At 43.1% G+C, this 15,989-nt stretch overlaps 1 protein-coding gene across 3 annotated transcripts in view; it reads left to right on the forward strand.

The window, feature by feature from the left end:
* Positions 1–5,033: 5,033 nt before the first annotated feature.
* Positions 5,034–15,989, forward strand: part of large2 (LARGE xylosyl- and glucuronyltransferase 2) — a 119,888-nt gene continuing 108,932 nt past the window's right edge. For all 3 annotated transcript variants that reach the window (XM_041039526.1, XM_041039519.1, XM_041039535.1), the window contains exon 1: positions 5,034–5,145. The gene's annotated coding sequence lies outside the window, so the exon portion shown is untranslated. The remainder of the gene's footprint in view (positions 5,146–15,989) is intronic.

The following is a 15,989-nucleotide window of genomic DNA, read 5'->3' on the forward strand; positions in this document are numbered from 1 at the left end:
GCATCAGTTTCAAAGTTAAATGATCTGCTTTGGTCTGATAATCAAATAAAATTATTTCCATTTTAGGCTACAAGTCTCATATATATATCCAGCTGCATGGTACCATTAAAGCAGGTGATGAGCAGCAGTTGTTAATGGGATTAAATGTTGTTTGCAGTGTTACAAACACATTACACCTGACCCCAGTTTGGTTTGTCTGGCTTATGTTTCTCTGTCATTAGCATCATGATCATTTTAGAAAGAGTCTGATCAGAGTTTTCAACCAAACCACAGAGCTAATGTATCATCTGTTTATTTTCTAAACTGAAAACGAACAACAGCTGTAACATCAGTGTCCCTGTGAAATGCAGAGGAACAGAAAGTAACATAAACTACAGAAACCCAGTCTAAGTACAAGTAACTCAAACTTGTATTCACATTCTGCACCTGAGTAAATGGACCGTCCAGCAGATACAGCAAGAATAAAAGAGCAAAAACAGATCGAGACAAACAAATGAACCTTACCTGTGGCTTTGCCTCTTTCATCAGAAGAAAATCAGAGCTGTCCCTTTAAGCAGGTTCAGCTCAGATTTCCCTCCAAAAGTTTCAAACTGTAGCTCCGCCCACTGCAGGAACAATCCATCCCCGAAAATAAAAACTCACGCGTCTGTTTTCTCATTTTTACATAACATAAAGTCAATAAACATCATTAAACATTAGAAAAAAAGATTAGTCTTATGTAGAGGAGCTCAGGACCTGTGACATTTTTTCTCCCAAAGCACATCACAACCCTGCCCCCCCCCCCCCCCCCCCCCCCCCCATGTCCACCACACTCAGTATATTCCACCAGGAACACCTGTATAAAAAGGATCTGGACCCATTCAGCCTGTTTTGCCAGAAAGAGGAGCAGAGAGGTAACACACTCTCACACACACACACACACACACACACACACACACACACACACACACACACACACACACTCATTCATTAACAGCATGTTAACTGTGAGCATTTTTTTTTGCCATTTTCCAACTTTTAATGGACCAAACAAAATAAGAAAATAAACAATAATCGGCAGATTAATTGATAATGAAAGTAATGTTTGGCTGCAGCCTGGGATCTCACCATTTTTCTCCATCAGTTTATTTTTCTGGTGCATAACAAACATTTCAGCCTCAGAGGCCATAAATCTGACTGCACAGACATTTGGCCTTGTTTTAAAATTGTTCCCATTCCTCACAAACTATCTGTTTAGCAGCAGTAACGTTTCCCTTCACACTGCGATGAAACAGGATTGGTGAGGAAAAAAAAAAAATTCACTTTCACTCGGCTGGGTAATATTAACACGGGCTCAGAATCCTGTTTTCTCTCTGGGCAGAAACATTCATCCAGAGCAGGAAGCCAGGAGCCCAGAATTACACTGTGACTTATGAATGGCAGCAGACCATTTCTCTGAGTGTGTGTAGGTGTGTGTGTCTGTGTGTGTCTGTGTGTGTGTGTCTGTGTGCGTGTGGTGACGACTGATTGCAGGTTGGCTCACTGGCAGGAACTTCAGACCTCCATGTAAACGCAGCACAGTCAGATTTGTGTTTTTCTTCTGCTGGATGCAGTAATCTAAAAAATTACAGCCTTTTTCCTCTTCCAGCCATTTTTCCTTGTGCCTGAAAGGAAACCATGTGAGATAAGGAGAAGTTTGAAGGAAAATTCATAGGAGCATGATAAAACTGAATTAACTCTGGGCTATAATCAGGCAATATGAAGCAGAAATAGCCTAAATCATGTTCCATATTACTTTAACTCTAAGGATGGTCTGATGGAGACAGGATAAGAAGCTTTCCTTAGTGTTCAGGGTCCAGCTCTTTAGGGCCTGAGAAAAACTCCTGGGCAGAGAACAGACACTGGTCCTGGACGGTTGGTGAGGACTGCAGCTTTGGTGACTGTTGTTTCCCCCAAAGACCACAAGGGGCAACAATGAGCCTATCCACCACTCAAAAACAAACTTCGACAAGTGCTACAAAGGTGATATTTATTCTTTACCTGAAGAAATCCTTATTGAGGAGAAAAGGTGACTGGTTGGTTTTGTGCATCTGGTTCAGTCCACCTCCTTTATTAAAGAGCAGAGCAGAGACCTGAGTTCTGTACCTGTACGGCCCACTTTGACCTGTGGAACAGCAGAGGTATGGTGGCTCTGAGGGTCAAAACACAACAACATTTCAGATTACAGAACGGGAGGGACAACACTTCTTTGTGATTTCCACGGATGTACGGAGGTTGGTGTTAGATTGGATCGATGGCCGACTGACCTTTGCTGTAAAGCTGCTCCTGAGCATAGTACACAATGGAAACATGAACTGACACTGACCTGTTGCCAGGAACTGTCCAGTCACAAACAAGAAGTGCTGACTCACCTTTCTTGAAATCTGCAATGTTTTTGACTTTCAGGGCCACCGTACGATTGCGACCTATGTAAAGAGGAAAAAGGAACTTTTCTGAAACAGAACTTTCAAACCTCTGATGCAAACGTCTGAAATCACTCCAAACACGAGCAAACAGACGGAAACACGTCACCGTGCCGACAACAAAGTCTTTCTATTTTTGTCTTGTGATCTGTGTGAGGCTGAAAGTAAAACTACAACAGCATCAGATTCATCAAGTTGATTTGAGAATCAAAACTCTCTTTACAGCAGCTTCAAAGAGAAGTGAGACAGCGCTGTGAGCCAGCTGGGACGACAACAAAGAGAAGACTCTGCAGCTTGTTGGTAAGTGACTTGACAGTCGGCAGCATGATAAAACTGTGATTTGCCACTAGACACATTATTGTTTAAAACTGGAAAATATTTCCACAGTCAGTCTCAATGATTCAGGTTTGTCTGACTGATCTCAGGAAACAGCCAGGGTTCACTTTGGTCTGTTACCTGCCTCTGAACAGGAAGTAATTAAGGCATCGTTACCTGTGATTACACTGAGTGAAGATGATGATTGTCACATGATGTCGAACAGCTGCACTTTGACGGATGTTTAAAAGTATATGAAATATTCTCCATCCTCTGTGGTGCTGCTCCCAGCTGGTGGCACTCCTCTCTGCCTAAAGCAAACCAGGCCCCTGTCTAAACACGGAGCCTGCACTGACACTGTCGGTATTTGGCTAAAAAAAAAATAAGGCTTTTAATCATTTGGAGCTGAGATGTGTTGTGTTTGCTGGAAGCTTAGCTGAGTATTTGAACACCACAGTGCAGAGAGTGCAGCGCCGCTCAGAAAGTTCAGACATTTAGTTTTGTCTTTTCTTTACTCAAAGGTCAAACATGCACAACTTCACTTCCTGTTACTTTAGAATTGGTCCTGTATTTATTCTTATGTCATCAGATCATGTATGTGAGCATCACAGTCATGTTTTTTTTTACCTGGTTAAACGATGGTTGACTGAATATGTTTGATTTTAGGAGCATTGATCAAACAAAACGAGCACTTTGAATACATCACTGAGCACTGAGAAATTATACGGAGCAGTTTTCACTGTTTTCTGACAAACCTGTCAAAACAATAACTCCAACAATCAAGGAAAGACTCGTACATTCATATAAATGCCTGTGTGTGAAAGTATAGATCCTCACAGTCTTATAGATCATTTTTTAATGTGATGTCTCTCTGTGGCTGATGTGGACTCGCTCACCTGGGCCTCTCTGACTTTATTACTGAAGATGAAGAAGACTTCAGGGTTTCTAAAGTGGTTTAAGCCAAGAGGAGGAGACAGATTTATCCCTCAAAAGAAAACAATAAAGGCCTGTCTCTCAGCAGCAGAGGACGGCGTCTGGCACATCTGGTCAGTTACAGAGGACGAAGAAGAAGAAGTGGAGAGAAAGACGTTTGCCTGCACTCAGTCCTCCTGTTCTGTCCACACAGAGACGAGGACACGGGGGCGTCAAACATACAAACATGAACTCTCCTGTGTCTCTTCTGTCTGTTTCTGGGTTTCCAAGCTCAACTCGAGTGGAAGGACGTGAGACAGCTTCACGCTGCGTCGAGAGGAGACAGACAGGCTTCACTGCCAGCTTTCATTTAGTCAGTGAGGCCTCTACGATGGCCCACATGGGACAAAAACTTTCATAAAATCTCCCCGTCCAGTAGGGGCAAATTTCACAAGAGGATTTATTGTGAAGGCGGGATGGCTGTAATCCCCACGTTAACTGTAAAGAGAAACCGTTTATAGAAAACAATTTCAGCCTTAATCTTTCTAAATCTTTTCATTCAGATTAAAGTACAGAGGGATTTAGAGGTTATCGACATGTCTGTGCTCGTTTCTGCAGAGACTGATGCTTAAACGCTGCAATTAAATGGATTCATTAAAGCAATTTCAGGAACTGATTAATAACACTTCACGGCTGCTAAATATTAGTGTCTGTATTAGAAATGAGAACTGTCAGTATACAGTTTGTAACCTCACAGAAGTGTCAATAATCTGAAGTGATAAAAACTCAGACCATTAAGCCACAGATGGACATAAATCAAAGTGTTTCCCCCACAGAAAATATTTATTTATAACTCTATGATTTGATATGGTATTTGGCGAGTTGAATCGACTAATTGTTTAAGTCTTTAAGTTTGACGACAGTTTGATAAAAATGGAAATTATTCTCAGACTGAGGACATCTGAGGACATGCGACAGGAGACTCGGTGTGTTTAAGTTTTTGGACTTAGTCACAAAACAAGAAATTTATTGATGTTGCCTTGGACTTTTTTTTTTTATCTTCTGACCTTTTCGTCAACCAAACTATTAACTGATGAAGAACATGACCATTAATTGTTTTTTACATTTACAGTTTCATAAATCCACAAACACTCCTCAGCACTCCCGGAGAGATAAGGCCAAAAAACCAAAGATTCTTTCTTTAAACGTGTTTTAATAATTTATCAAACCCTTTAACTTGCCTTTGTATGAAATGTGACATACTGCTAACCTTGTCTTGCTTCCTTTCGACGTGAATTCCTGTCCCTCTCAGTTTTATTTTGAAAGTCTCTAAAGGAAACGTCTCCTCTGCCTCTGTCTGTCCTGATCGCAGTGTGGAGCTCCAGCGGGTCGGTCCGCGCTCTCTCGCCGCAGTCAGTGATCATCTGCCGGGTAATCGGTCGGACGGTGGCCGGAGGAGGTGGAGGAGCCGGACACGGTGAGTCGATCCGAACGCAGCAGACTTCGGACTTTAACTGAGATGGTTTGTTGATTATCGTGGAAATAATTTAGGATGTTTTTCAGTTGCAGTGTCTGAGCTCCTGAATTCCCTCAGCGTAGAATAATATCAGTTATTTATTCACTGAGGACTGAGTTTGTTCATGTTTCCTGTGAAAACTGAGGTTTTACTATTTGTATCTGAAGTTGTGGGTTTGTTGTCATGGTTGAGATCATGTTTTTATTCAGTGATAGATTTTTAAAAATTCTCTAATTACTAATTACAGTTTCTGTTTTCTCTAAATTATTATAATATTAGTTATAATATTTACCTAATATTCCTTTAAATGATTAATATTCCTTATTAAAATGCTGCACTGACTGATTCAGTAAAAATATAAGGATACGAATAAATATGTGCAGGAATTTAAACTTTTTTTTAAAATCATCATCATTATTGTTGTTCTCACAAAATTTAAGTTAATGAAATTCAAATGGAAACTAAATTCCCTCCATGTGTGAACGTTTTACTCTGACCTGGGAGAGACCACGGAGCACTCCAACAACAAACAGGCTGAATCCTGTATACCTGTAGCTGCTTGCGTCTGATCTGATGCTTGTATATATCTAAACGCTGGTCTGATGTGTGCCTGACACACTGAAATAACAGCTGCAGCAGAGTCTCTGGTGACCTGTTGAAACGTCCTCTCAGTTTAGGAATCAGTGGAGTGGGGATGGTGTTGTTTTCCCAGCAGCCCTCAGGTTTCTCTCAGCCCTCTGACTATTGGATCCGAGCGTTTTCCTGTGTGTTTGGCTGTGAGCATGAGTCCTGTTTGGCTTCCCGCTGTCACATATCTGCTCTGCTGTGTTGTTGTGTGGATCAGTGCCCAGACTCCATAAACTCTGTTATCTGTTCAGTATATTTCTGTTCAGTCGGTCGTTTGACTGCGTCATGTATGTGTGTGTGTGCGCATGTGAAGCAGCAGCTTTTAACTGATTGAAAACACAGGATGTGAATCTGAGAAACTCAGTGAGGACAGAGATTTTTCTGCAGAGCTTTATTAAAGAAGACGAAGGACGTGATATGGAAATGATTTTACCATGATTTGTAAATCCTGAAAATATATTACAGGTATTTATCATCCACAAACAATTTAAGCGTATCACAACCTAAACAACCATACAGGTCATTTGTCCATAACCTCGGACGCGACACAGGGGCGAACCGCACGTTTGTCGTCATGGTAACAATAAGAAACACACAGTTAAGGCTGTAGAAAGGTCACGGTTTGGTTTAGGAAAACATCGTGGTTTGGGCCGACACGAGCTGCTGCCACCTTCTGATATCAGCTCTAAAAAAAACTGAACAAAACATTACGAAAGAAATACGACACAAGGTGTGAAACTAAATTATTCTTCAGTCAATCTGGACCGAAGTGCTGGACCGACTGACACTGACAAACAGTGACCACCTGTGTCCAAACCACAGTGCTGCTGAACCAACCGTCCACCATGTTGCAGACATTTTCCCACATCCAGTCAACTCTTCAGCTGCTTCTGTACAATGACTTGTTTTAGTACAAAAGAAATTTCAGATCCAGGAAACACTGTGAGCGATGTAATAATGATTAATATCAGCAGCCTGTTTGGCTTCATTTCAGAATATTAAGTGATGCTTTTGTTCCAGTGACTGCAGGATGTGATTAATAATAACCTGCAGCCAGCTGATAAAAGTCTTCCTGGACAAACAGCAGGATGGTGCACTCTCCTCTTTTCCTCTGTCCCTTCCAATTTCTATTTTGCTGCTTCTTCCCTTTTTTTCTATTTAGTCTTCTATCACTTTATCTCAGTCTCTGATCCCAGAGGGGTTGAGTGGGCAGATTTTCCCATCTCCATTTTTCTCCTCCTCTCGAGGAGGCAGCGGGGTGGAGACTGAAGTAGACAAAATCTAAAATGCTGTAAATAGGTTTTTGATGTGCTGGGATGGAGTACAGATGTTAAAAGAAACTATTTATCTCTGATGTTGTTGCCGAAGCTTTAATTAATGAAAAAGTTCTGTGATTTACTGAAGGATCCTTTCTCATGGCCTTTGCTCCACAGTGTTTCCAATAATCCAAAGATCCCAGAATAAATGTATTTCGGATTCAAGTTATCCTGAATCCGAATCCACACCGGCACACACAGAGTGATTTAACCGAACCGCTGGTCTCAGAAACAGGCCTTTTCCTTCGCTGTGCTGATACTGTGTCAGAGTTCGGCTCAAACTAAATGTGTTTGGTTTCTCGTTGGCTTGAACCTGGCAAAGCTGCTGTGTCGTGTTCTCAGCTCTGGTTGTTGGAGGCTGTGAGATTCCTGTGTTACCTTCAGGCCCCGTTTGCACTCGTCATTTCAGTTGCCAGGTGATTTAAGACACAGAGTCTCAGGTGGTCGGTCCACAAATCTGACCACAATCTGAGCTGTTTCTGCCGAATCTCCTGATTCAAGGTCTGTTCTCCTCCAGCCCACAAGGAGGTGGTGTTTGACAGAAACACCAGAAGAAGAACTTCCCCACCTAAGCAATGTAGTTGCAGCAACAGCAGTTTGTAACAACGCTGATGGAGACGTGTCGGTAAATAACCGGAGTGAGCTCCGGGTCCCTCTGTGGGCTCCATCCAGGATCTCAGCCGGACTCTGAGCTGTGTTCTTCGGCTTTTTCAGAACAAATGTCTCTGCACAGAAACAGCTCGAGCTGCTGGTCGTCGTCCATATTTGTTTTGGTACAGAAACGTGTTACAGTCTGCGTTCTCGTGGGTCGGTGGGGTCGTCCAGTGGTCACTGAGCAGCAGTTCAGTGTGTTGTGCAGCTGGTCGCTAGTCTCAATCTAAGTGTTTCCTTTAAATTAATATTTATAATGTCACGTTTAAATGTGAATCATTGTCCCGTTGTCTTATCACGCACTTGTGAACAGGAAGGTAGTCCTGGATCCAGTGTCCTGCTCAAGGACACTTCAGTAGGCAGTTAGTTTGAAACCTTGATCCTCTGGGAGGCTCGAGGACAATCTCCCTGCTGCTGCTGCTTTATTCTGCTTCCATAAGCTCCGTGCTCACAGGCATCATATCTTTTAACGAGTCTCTGTCCTCAGCCACCAGATGCGTTAATGTCTCCCGTCCTCACGGATCCTCTCCTCAAATCGCTCCTCTGCAGTCTGCGAGCAGATTCCCAGTGACGCCCGGGTCCCTCGGGGCCCCGCTGATTGGCAGGGTCCCTAATTGCAACCACCTCTTTGTGAATAATAGATGCTCATCTTGCTAAGTGGAGTGATGAAATATTAAGAGGCCAAGAACATGCCATGCAAGTCTATTTTTGAAGAGTACAAGACCAGGAAACAAACTGGAGGAGGAAGGGAAATCAAAGAATGAGCTCGGTTCAGCAGGGGCTCGTGTTGTTTGGCTCCAGGCTGTCGGATTAGCACGTTTGTCTCGCACAAGAAATCCCTGCTGGAAAACTCCAAAGTACGACCCCCCCACCCCCACCTCCCTATTTCCTCTGACACTGACAAATTCAAACTTACCTTAAAGCTGCTTCATCAGGTTTAACTGTCAAAAGATGATGAGGTTTAAAAATAAAAAAAATCAACATCGGTATCAGAAGCAACTTTGTCTTTTCCTGTCAAACTCAAAATGTCTTTTCAGTGTCAGACTTCTTAGTTGTTTGTGCTTTTAATTTGTTGTTTTTGTTCCTTAGAAGTTTGTTAAATAGATCTGTTCCCCCGAAAACTCGTAGATACAACCGAGCTCTTTGGATCTTTAAAGGTCTCGTGTTGGAAAAAGTGCGATTTGCATGTCTTTGATTAAGAAGCAGAGAAACACACACACACACACACACACACACACAGTCAGTCAGCCACAGTGCTAATGGATTTTCTGGACCTGGACACTGGACACTGGACACTGGACTCCCTGTGTGGGGATATTTTGGGTTCAGGTCTGATGAGACAGGTGAACCAGTCCACACAGACGAGGCTGTGTGAGCTGTGCTACCAGAGAGTTGAGGTGAAACTAAAAACTGTTGATGTTCGGTGTTTCCCACGAGTCCCTCTGCATCTGAAGGAATACTGAGCAGACGTGTCATTCGTGTGTGATTTGTCCCTTAGAAATGAATTTAACCACATATCCCGGTGAAATGTGTTCAGGCAGGAAATATTATATCAAAAATAGATTCACCTGAAACTGGCAGCAGACGTGAAGGCCCTTTTCCCAAGTCCAGTGGAGACCTGAGGAATAGAGAGGATTCAGGAGCAGGAGCTTCGAGCCGTGTTTGAGAAAATTAAATTGCACATATACAGAGACAATATGCTAAAAAAAAAAGCCTTTGTGTTTATGTACATTGACCAGTTTACCACTGAGGCCCTGCCGACCTGACCATAGAGAACACGATGATGTGAGAGACTGTTTCTCTGCTGCTGAGAGAAAATTCATTAACAGAGAAAATGTGGGCTACACGTTCGAAATTCAGAGTATGTTCAAAGGCACGAGTGTAGGGTAACATGAATGCATGGGTGTGTGTGTGTGTGTGTGTGTGTGTGTGTGTGTGTGTGTGTGTGTGTGTGTGTGTGTGTGTGTGTGTGTATAAACCATTTCAGGTCAATGAAACTGAGGAGATTGTTCTCAGCTCTCCCACACCTGGTACAGGACAGAAATAGACGCTATGGCGACAACTACATTGAGTACATGTGACAGCCATATTCAAACTAGTTTCACTGTGTGTGTGTGTGTGTGTGTGTGCGTGCGTGCGTGCGTGCGTGCGTGCGTGCGTGCGTGCGTGTGTGCGTGCGTGCGTGTGTGTGCGTGTGTGTGTGTGTGTGTAGTGGTGTTGTAGGCTGTGGTGAGTTGGCGTATGTAGGCCACTGTAGCTCTGTCTCATTCAAACTAAATCGTCTCTGAGATTTGGAGCGTGTGTTTTAGTCGGATTGTCCGAAGAGTTTAGGACAAAAACATCTCAGTTTGTATTAAATTATTTTTATCATTGGCAGATTTTTTGTACACACATCACAGCCAGACGTTGTACTTGTGCCATGTGGTCTAAATTATGTTGTATTTCATGTAGAAACGCCTCTAAGACTGAGCTGCTCGAGCTCTGATGTACCTGTTAGCTAATGGAAGGAGTCTGCTGTAGTGTTTTGCCATAATTAGTCCCGTTGCATGAAAAACATTGATATTTGGGAAGAATAATTTTCGTCCATTTACATTTTCTCCACCTAAAGGCAGAACGGGGAACATATTCCTTATGGGAGGGTGATTTTACAAAAATAACTCTTGGTGCCTCCAGAAGTCAAAGCGAAGCATTAGTATGCTCCAGATGATGTTGGAGACCTTTGTGGTTTTCATACCGACGTCCCATTAGAGCAAAACCTGCAGCGCTCTGAACAAGAAAGACGCTGCACTCTCCAGAGCAGGCTGGAGCTAAATAACTGGACTCTTCAGCGTTAGTGCAGATGAAAGCAAAGCCATAATATCACTTCATAACCTGAGGGACAAAAGGATATCTGTACGCTGTGTCCCTGAAGCTCTGAGGCTGAATTACTGATTTCAACCAGCAGTGTTCTGAGAGCCACGCAGATAAACTGAAAATAATGGATTTTGTTTTTCTATCATCCCGCAGCATTAAATTCAGCATTACTACACAGTCAGACGTCAGCAGAGTCCAGTTCATGTTTTCTTAGTGCAGCTCAGAGTCGAGGGCTCAGAGAGAAGACTCCGGTCCTTCTGCCTCCCTGCTTTTGGCTCCTAATGGATCCAGATCAGCCGCTGACACTGTAAACACTGTCACCAACACCGTGAATATAAAGACGTAAAGCACAAGATGAGAAAAGCCTTTACTGATCTTCAGCAGCTCGGGGACAGAGATCAGTTCCAGTTCAACTGAAATTAGTAAAAGATAAAGATGAGTGTTATAAACTAAACGCTCAGCTCTGTCTCACATGATGCGGTGACGCCATCTTGTTTCTCTGCTCTCAGAACTTAAAACGTCTGAAGCAGCTCTAACACTAATTTGCAGTTACCTCCTCGGCTGCCGGTGTGAGGGCTGCGTGCTCCGCTAAACTCTGACAAATGAACAATACGGAGTGTGTGAACAGAAGGCCTGTCGACAGCTCCTCCGGGCCTGTTCTCTCCATCACCACAGCAGATTTTAATCAACAGCAGCTGTAAAGGTTGTGCTTTCCCTGCTCAGTGTGTTTGACAGCGTTTTGAATAATTATGTTTCCCGGATCGTTGCAGCTGTGGAATAAAAGTCTGATAAATAAGAAACCAGCTATTTTACACATTCACATTCCGGGGTAAAATTCTAGCATGGCTCGTTTTGGTGTGTGACTGTGCTGGTGAGGTCTGACGACGGGAAATACAACAAAGCTTTTTCACTATTTGAAGAGGAGACGTTAGCACCTCAGTGAGTAAACCGAAGCCTGATGTCCCAAACTGCACATTCCAAAAAAATAAAATGATTATCTGATTATCAAAATGATTTGAAAAGATTTCTCTTGATCAGCTAATCAGTGAATAGACTGATCCTTGCAGCTGTATTAGGGCTGCAACTAAAAATGATTTTCAGTATCACTCAGTTTGTCGTTTATTTTATATATTTTATATTTACTGCGTTTTCTGATGTTTTACAGACGAATCACACAGAGACACTAAATGTCTTCTTTTGTTTTTGAGTCCAAAACCCAAAAATATTCAATTTACAAAAATGTCAGAGCAAAAAAAAAAAAAAAAGCAGTGTCATGTTTGAGAACATGGAACCAACAGATGTTTGGACTTTTTCTTAGAAAAATGACGTAAATCATTAATTGATTATCAAAATGATTTGTGATTGATTTTCTTTCAAACGCAGCTTTAGGAAACAGCAACCTTTTTTCACAGACACACACGCCTCCAAAAAAATCAAACTTCATCGACTGAAAATCCAAACAATGAAAATGTCACAGTGTCTCCCACACGGATTGATGGACAGATGGTCTCTGGGAAAGTGAAGTCCAGAAACATCAGCACAGTCACACCTGGAAACAAAGACAGGATCAAAATGAAAAAGCAAAACAAATTAGCACGTCGCAGATTCGTATCGCGAGTGTCCCTAAATGCTTTCGAGAGTTCCTTCTGTTCTTTGTCTCTAATTGAATACAAGTGTTTTCCTAACAAAGTCAATCATCAAATTAATGACGGGTAATTGTGAGTGAAAGCCACGTGTCTGTCTCTGCCTCCTCTGAAAGCTTTTGAAGCAGCTCTCACTCGTCTCCGCTCGCTCTCTAATTCACTAATTATGTTGAGAGATCACAGGGCTGCTTCATTATGAATACTCCACAGTGGACGGCAGAAATGGAAGAGGACTTCCACATTCAGATTTCTGATCTGTTCTTTTTAAAACAAGACCTCACCATGGTCTCAGCGCATGTCCCTGCATGTCTCTGAACAACGTCTCATCTTTGGAATTTTCTTAAGGTGTGTCCTCTTTATGTTGTTCATCACCACAGATTATTATTATTTTATTTACCCTGATTAATGGACATAGATTCATTCATTCATTCATTCGTAGACTTTTTTCACATCCAGGATCTGGAAGTATTCCTCATCGTTTCTGTGGATTTCGTTGAATTTTGAGTTTCATCAGTAGCTGAGGTAACGGTCCATCATCAGCCAACACATCAGGCTGCAGCTCCACACGTGTTGAGTTCATGTGTGTGGATGTGTTACCAGACAGCAGTTTGCAAACATATTTCACATATTAATTAAAAAAATGTGTGATACAGTGCGTCAGGGCTGCGTCTGTCAGCTTGTTTTGAGTTCTTCTGCCCCCTACAGGCCAAACACTGATTTATTCAGCTTTAATTTGTCCACAATATCAATTTTCTACTCAGCTTGAGAGCTCGAAGTCTTATCTCTCACACTCTCACATGAATTCATACACTGCTGTTCTGCCGCAGTCTGCTCTGTGTGTTCAGGCAGCTGCTTTGATGCTCATGTTAAAGAAAGCTTTAGATCGTTAGTCGCTCTCCTTCAGGCTGCAGGTCCCTTCAGACGGCTCCCATCACAGCACTCAGAGCCCAGGGGAGCCGCGAAATGTCCTCTTATGAGAACCCAAAAGCATGAATATTAATATAATTGGCTAATGTTTAACCCCTCCACTGCAGCTCGTCAATAGTGCAAAGCTTGTGTTTCAGTTTCCGCTGCTCCAGAGGAAAGAGAAGCAGAAAGAGATCAATGAGGAGCCTGGATGTAATTGGGTGATTTACTCTGCTCCCCGGGGAATCTATCCATGAATCGATGAAATGGTAAAGGCGGTAAAACACTGTACAGAGCATCTGCAGGGGGTCATCAATCATATGCCAAGAGTCGCGAAGCGTCTTAAGAACATCTAAGAAAGAAAGAAGGGAAGAGGCGGTGAAGTGTCGTTGGGCTTTAAAGTGTATTTCTGTGTTTAATTTCAGCTGGAGCCTTATTTTAAATAATAAAGTAGCTGGATGACTGAGTGATGAGGGGGGTGGGGGTAGGTTGGCACTCGTCGTCTGGATCCAGTGATGTTTGGATGAACCACATGAGGTTTGAGGAGATTCACCTGCCGACGGTTTGGAGTGACAGTTTAAATTTTAGTCGTATAAATCTAGAAGTGAGAAGCTGCTTCTGTCTGGTTGTAATTCCAGGAAAAATCCTGATAAAGTTGTGTGACTGTGATTCCTCCTGACATCCGATCATGTGACTGCTCCCGCATCATGTGGGAGGGTGAAGTGAGGTGTGCGGCGGGTCTTGCTCGTGGTCCTGGCCCGGGTGGCAGGTTAATTATCTCTGTGGTTTTTCAGAAGTGGCTCCCGCAGCCGGTTTGAGTGACAGCGTCAGTACCTGGTATGACACGGAGGCAACGGGGGCGGCTAATTATTTCACGATCACTTGACACCCGTAGGACTTCTTCTCTGTCACTTCTGTCTTCCTCTCTGTTTTTATCTCTGGCTCACTGCTGCACTCACAGTATTGTCGGTCTGTCGGCGTGTCTGTCGGCGTGTCTGTTGGCGTGTGAGCTGCGGAGGGCGTCTGAGGTCGTAGAGTAAAGAGTGAAATGCTCCTCCGCTGAGCGTCTCCTCCGTAAAGATTCTGTTTCCTCTCTGCACCTTCAGGAGGGAAAGATAAGCAGTAAGTCTTTCCTGTGAAGGTGAGAAGGGACGACTTCTGATTTCATTTTGACATTCTTTCATCGGCACTGGCCTCTTGTCAGTTTTGCCATCTCTGAACTGTCAGGTAGGCTTTTTTTTTTTTTGCCAGTGGCTCCCTGCTCCAGTCTAATGAGCCATCTGGGCCCAGCGATGTACTTTGGCACCAGAGTCGCACATGTCCTAGCAGGGAATGACACCAGTCTGCACGCCCTCAAGCCCAATAAAACACATGCTGGGTGAAGTGCGGTTAATAATGCTGCTGCTGCAACATGGCTGCATGTTGTCACTCTGCAGTCCAGGTTGTGTAATGAATACATGAAAAGTTATTTGCTGAATAAAAACGGAGACTCCTGTAAAAACCTGCTGTGAACTTTAGATTTTTACTGTCCTGACCTGAGGCCTCACGTCACGTCACGCCACGTCACGTCACGCCATGTCACGTCACGCCTGAGTCTGTGGAAATGAGGACTAGACAATCATGTATTGTCCACATTAGATGTTATGTTTTTAATGGAAATAGCGGCTCCTACACACAGTGTTGATTTATGGGTTGTTGGCTAGCGAGTGTCTTCAGGTTGGTTTGTAGTGAGTTGTTTAGCATCCGCGAGTTTCTGGTGGTTTGTGTAACATGTTTCGTTGCTACAGATGAAATGAATCCATGATGAGCTCTTCATGTCTGCAGCTGAAACACACCAGGGTCCAAACCATTAAACAGCCGAGCATCGCCGCTGTCACTGACAATAAAGAGCCAAAAAAGACAATCAGAAAAATGCTAACTGCTAACTTTAGCTTTGTTTACCTCGGCAGCAGAAGCAAACAGTAAACAGTAAGGACACGCACATTTCACTGTGGTTTCTCAGGAGATTTCAGGAGAAAAATTAGGAGGCACAACATCACCACCGAGATGTTTTTCAAATTTTAGACTGAGACTTTATCCTCATTCAGGTAAACAACAAGTGTGCACAGAACGAAGTTTCGTTGCTTTGGCTCAGCACAGTATTTTTTGGATACCTGTGTTGTTTTTGGAAATAGATGCAGTGACTCCCTCCCTGACTTTTATGTCTTAGTTTTTCCTTCCTCTGTGTTTTGTTATTATCTCCACAGTTTGTTATTCAGGCATAAAACGGCTCATGCAGACAGTTTGCTGTAATCGAACGGCTCCATTCAAAGACATAAATCTGTCTGCCTGCAGGTCTCTGCTCGGTTTCAGCAGGATAATTCACATCAGGTCACTGTAAACACCGACACGCTGTCAGGTGATTTTTTTTTTTTTATCCTTTTCATCCGTCCTTTCGTCCGTGTAAGACTCACGCTCTCAATCCATGAACCTTCATCACAGTCTCTCTGTGTTTATTTAATGGAGCAATGTATTACACCGATTCATTCATGCAAATAGCACGACCCTGCTGTGGTTTGTAACCTGATAATTTGCATATTAATCTCAGTGGACGTTGTTCTCAGCTGATATCTGGCGGGCCGGGGGCTGAACGTCCCATTAGCTGCTAGAAATAGATTCATTTTTCACACAGGAGAGTGTTTTCAGTGTTTTGTATGTAGATGAATGCTGAAGGCTGAGGCTGCTGGGTAATGTGCTCCGGTCAGGTTTCACAGTTCATTTCTATTTATTGTTTATGAGGTGAATGACTGTGTGTGCAGCATGATGATAT

Source organism: Toxotes jaculatrix, chromosome 1 (assembly GCF_017976425.1).
Source record: "Toxotes jaculatrix isolate fToxJac2 chromosome 1, fToxJac2.pri, whole genome shotgun sequence".
NCBI classification, from domain to species: domain Eukaryota; kingdom Metazoa; phylum Chordata; class Actinopteri; family Toxotidae; genus Toxotes; species Toxotes jaculatrix.